The following is a 5,254-nucleotide window of genomic DNA, read 5'->3' on the forward strand; positions in this document are numbered from 1 at the left end:
CTGGAAGCTCCTGTCGTCAAGTCAAATTCCTTGTGTGTGTAAACATACTTGGTAATAAAGCTCTTCTGATTCTGATTCTGATTCTGATCTATTCGCTGAGTTTCGGTTCATTTTTGTGAAGCGCTCCTGTACAAGACCGAGACGGCAGAAAGCACATCGTGTGTGTTTTCTTTATTTTATAAAAGCACAACGTTTTGTTGATATTGTGAGTGCACACAAATAAAAGTAGACCCTTTACAGCTACGAATGATGTATTACTCTTACCTTTATGAGCAAAAATGACGCCGTAGCCTATTTTAAGTTGTTTCCATGCTCTGAAATAATGCAAGTGATGGCGCTGGCGCCTCCATGTCCTGCAAAGCGCGCTTCAGCTTCCACTCTCCGCACAAACTAATGGATATAGCGCACATTTATCTAGGTTTAACGTTTAAAAATTGTTATATGCTTGAACTGTTTTATATCTATAGATTTTATTTTAGGCAAGTCGTGATGATTTGAGAAGGCAAAAAAACAACAACTTATATTTAACGAACAGAAAATGCTCCAAACGTTTTTCTAAAATTACTTAATAAAAAAACGAAATGAAATATAATCACGTTGCCATTACATACAAAACTGAACTATTTTAATATAGCTGAAACCCTAGTATAAGCTGTTTTGGGAGAAGGGGAAAAAAAAGACGGGCTCGAGCCCGTAAACAAAACTGAACTATTTTAATAGCTGAAACAGTAGTATAAGCTGTTTTGGGAGAAGGGGAAAAAAAGACGGGCTCGGGTCGGTAATTCTAATAAGCTGCCGGACAAGGGCCGGGCTAGGGCCCAAATTTGAGGCCCGTGCAGGGCTCTACAGCTTACTACTTTTCAAACTAATCACATAAAAGATATTAAGGCTGAAGTTTTGGATCCAAACGCAAGAAGGCAGCAGAGCTCACTCTACACTTCAAGACTCAATTTTTATTATTTTTAAATACTTTTCAATTACTAAGTTACTTTAAAATAATTTTAAGTAGCCTACTCTTTTTAAATACTATTTATAACGATAACAGCTCAAACAAAAAGCACAAGAAAAAAAATATAAAAAATATAGTCTGCAAACAGTGATCATCAGTACCCTAACCCTAACTCTTCAAAAAAAATTAAGAGACAAATTATATTGTGTACTCATTTTAATGCAATTATGTCTGGCTACTGACAAATATGTACTCAATCATTAATATATATATATATATAAATTAAGGTACTATTTTTTGATCTGTAAGCATGTTGGAGATCACATTAGTTTTCTTTGCAAACTAATTCTATTTGAACTGATTACTGTAATATCCTGTGGTTAGTCCCCCTCTAGTGGACAAGTGTTAGAGCCTTCTGTCACTCACATTGATATAAATGGCTGATCATATAGAAACAGCTGAAACCCCCAGCTTCAGAAATTCACTGACATTTTGTATATTTTTATATATTTTTCGTGTATACCAAGTTTTGTGAAGTTTGTACATTGTGTTTTCAAGAAATAGGCCAAATAGTCATTATAAACCACCACACCAAATATATCAGCCCATATCTGCTAAACAATTAAATTAAACAAGTCTTTTGATAACTTTTTGTAAACAGTATCTCAAAATGGTGTTTTGTGCAAACCAGACAAACGGCCTAGGATGAGTTTGAAAATGTTTCTTAAAGTGGCGTAAAATGTTTTGTACAAAGATTCTCACAAACTGTAGCACAGCCTCATGTATCTTGTACACACAGAACATAGTACATTTCATAACATTATCAGCCGTAGTAAATTGGCTAATAACTTTGATAAACCAATGTTCTTTTGGAAACTTTTAGTCATGAGAGTCTTGTAACAATGATTTAGAGAACATTTTTGATCCTAGTCCTTTAGAGAAAAATAATAATTGGCAACACACAGTATACAAGTACAACAGTGTTTGAGGCTTGGGCCCCTAATTATGATTTTCTGCAATGCATGGCTAAGCATGGGTTTTTGTTTGAATGCAACTGTCACAGAAAATACAGAACATCTTGGATGACACTTATTAAAAGCTGAGCACATTTAATCAAAATGTGATCAAAATGGCCATGCTACCAGAAATTATTAATGCTATTTGCATTGAGTATGTTCGGTTCAAATTGTTTTATTACTCTAATTATTTTTTGTGCTTACAAACATTTTTGGACCGAAGAGAGAGAGCGAGAACAAAAAATGCACAAGACACACACGCACACACACACACACACACACACACACACACACAAACAAGCTCTGTTGTAAAATTACACTTTGAGCAACATACTTACATTAATTATTGTATTAAAAAGCCATTTAACAAGGATGCATTTAAAAATATGAAACCTTGCTAGTACATTTTATAAAGGCAAAAAATAAAAATTTTTGGTCATAATTAATTAAAAACCCAACAAAAATAATGTCCAGTCAATAGGAACGTGAGAAAAGGGTCTAGCATTATTTGTTTGCACATGCCACTTCTGATATTGTATTCATGGAACTAAAAGTGAAGAGTCGGTGTATGAATGAGAGCGGCTGTGTGTGTGTGTGTGTGTGTGTGTGTGTGTGTGTGTGTGTGTGTGTGTGTGTGTGTGAGAGAGTATGTGTGTGTGTGTGTGAGTGAGTGTGATTGAGTGTGTGTGTGTGTGTGTGCGAGTGTGTGAGGGGCTCCAGTAATGAGCAGAGGCGCTATTCACAGCGCTGTCCCGTTACCTCATTGACATTCAGTCCCAGTGAGAGACACAGAGAGAGAGTACGAAGACATTGTCCGGGACAGAGACAGCAGTTGTACTGATGTAGTTGCTACATAGCGACAGCAAATGGACATTTTGAGCGGAATGAAGATTAAAGTTTGATGTGAGCATGAACGAGCGTGATCTGAGGAACACTGAGTGTGTTCTGACCTGGATTCAGTGAAGAGTTTGGGAGAGACAGGGCGAGGGGTGAGGGGTGGACGAGGGATTTACTGGGTCAAACAAACCGACTACCCCCACCACTGAAGAAGAAGGGAAAGTCAGAGGAGGACTAAGAAGAAAAAACACCAGACAAAGCACCAAGGAAACCATGAACACTGAAAAGGTAGGAAAATTCCTCCATATAACACAGAACACCGGAGTTCAATCACATAACAATACAATGAAACTAATAATCTGCTAAATGACTCTCAGTGCAACAAGTGCCATTTGAAAGAAATATGCAAATGCGATTATTAACCCACTGATGGACGTGATTGGCATTGCAAATTCTCAGACTGATAAAGTTGCATTGCTTGCTAAACTTTGAATGGTTTTTCAGCCCGATGAATTGATTGGCTGATTATGAACTATTGCATTGAGAAGCAGCAATATTTAAAAGAACATCTATCTATTGAAATGTCATGTTTATATCATCTCATCACGTGTTTTCCTTTCACTGTTACATTAGCAGAATCTAATCGCCACATTTAGCTCATATTTCATCTCTATGTCATTGCAATAACATCACTTTAATCACCAACTCTAACAGGGAACAGGTGTCAACTATGAGAAAAAAATTAGAAACACCAATTTTTGCTACATCTTAATGCTATTTATTTATTTATTTATGTGGCAATACAGAGCAAAAATATGCACACAATTATATATTCACTGAAGATTAAAGTTTCATGTAGTGAGTAGAAATTAAATCTGTTTCTGTGTGGAGTTAGTCCTAAAGATCCATATTCAATAATCCATAATGTGTTTTGAGGTCATCTACTTTTAATTGTACTTGTAACTTTTGGCAGAGGCATTCACTTAAAATATAGTCTTTCTCTTCCAGGAAAATGGACTTAAATTCAGATGACTCATGTTGCACTCAGAGCTGCTGACACATTTTTGTCCAATCAAATGTGCTCTAGTATAGGAATGTCCCGCCCCCCGATTTCACTTAGAAATAGCAAATCATGGTTAATGGCTGTGATGTAAACTAAAGGCTGACTGTTTGAAACAAGGGATGAGCCCTTGTCACTGAGGCAGAATTAAGACTTAAAGGGAAAACTTTGTGTGTGCATAGTTAGTAAGCATGCTGACATCATCCATAGCAACGAGCTCAACCCCGTCCCCTTACTCTGAGTTTAAGACGTCTCTCTATTCCTTAGTAAAAGTTTGTCTCAGCAGCTTTGTGAATAGGTTTTAAGAGAAAACTCTTAGCTAAGAACTTTTACTTGTATTTAGGAGAACATTAGATAAAATGTTTTGTGAAAATGGGCCCTGGTCTGCACAAAAATATTAGGCTTATTTATGAATGAACCACTTGTTTTAAAATCTTTCATTTACTCTAAAATAAGTAAATCCACTTCACCAGCTAATTACTCTTCAACAGTGATGCTATAGATGGCTGCACATTTGTTTCTCTGACGCATAAGGCCTGTACAGTGTTCATTCAACATTTTTTCCTGAAATGCTTTAGTTGGATGTTTATCCAAATACAGAGTTCTGGCATGAAACTCTAGATGGCGCAGTCTGATAAGTCTAACTCAATCTGACATAATGAAATCATTATCACATGGCACAGCTGATTGGTTCTCTTCTGTATCAGTAGCCAATGAGCTCACTGCTCAACATTCAAATATATGACTAGTGCTTGCGGCATGGCCTCAGCATGGCGGCGTGGGTATATCGTTCCCCAACTCTCACACGAGAGGGGAGCTCGGACCTACAGCATGTTCCAATGCTGGAACGGCTAGCAATAATTTACTTAGCTGAGGGAGCAACACACCCAGCTCTAAAACGAGAGGGAGGCTCGGACCTACAGCATGTTCCAATACTGGAACTGCCAGCAGTAAAGTTACCTAGCTGAGGGAACACAGACCCAGCTCTCAACGAGAGAGGGGGCTCGCCCAGCATGATTGTTAGAATCAGAGGTAAGTGTACTGCAAGCTAGCCAAAAACTCAGCACATCAGAGAGGCGGATTTGGAAGGGCCTAGTTCACCTGATGCTACTGGTTCCAGGCGCTCTGGGAAAACAGAGAACTCAACTGTCACGTGAGAGGAGAACTCCGAACTCAGAAAGAATAGCGCGCTCACGGGCCAGATGTGGGCCGGATTTGGGCCGAAACTGTCTGCTGTCTGGGTATAACGCGTAACCCTTACCGTACAGGATTTCAGAAAGTGCGCAAAGTCTAGCATGCATCATCCAGGAATTTTTTGCAGTGTCGTGCCAGGGGCCTGATGATCACGAAGGCTCCCGCAGAAGCCTCTGACCTGGCCGCATGGTCCAGGAA

The 5,254-nt window shown here is 38.5% G+C and overlaps 1 protein-coding gene across 1 annotated transcript in view; it reads left to right on the forward strand.

The window, feature by feature from the left end:
* The first annotated feature begins 2,713 nt into the window (after positions 1-2,713).
* LOC107689161 (brain-specific angiogenesis inhibitor 1-associated protein 2-like) overlaps positions 2,714-5,254 on the forward strand; it is a 30,530-nt gene continuing 27,989 nt past the window's right edge. The window contains exon 1 of the mRNA XM_016487078.1: positions 2,714-3,090. The gene's annotated coding sequence lies outside the window, so the exon portion shown is untranslated. The remainder of the gene's footprint in view (positions 3,091-5,254) is intronic.

Source organism: Sinocyclocheilus anshuiensis, unplaced genomic scaffold (assembly GCF_001515605.1).
Source record: "Sinocyclocheilus anshuiensis isolate Anshui unplaced genomic scaffold, SAMN03320099.WGS_v1.1 scaffold737, whole genome shotgun sequence".
Classification (NCBI taxonomy): Eukaryota; Metazoa; Chordata; class Actinopteri; order Cypriniformes; family Cyprinidae; genus Sinocyclocheilus; species Sinocyclocheilus anshuiensis.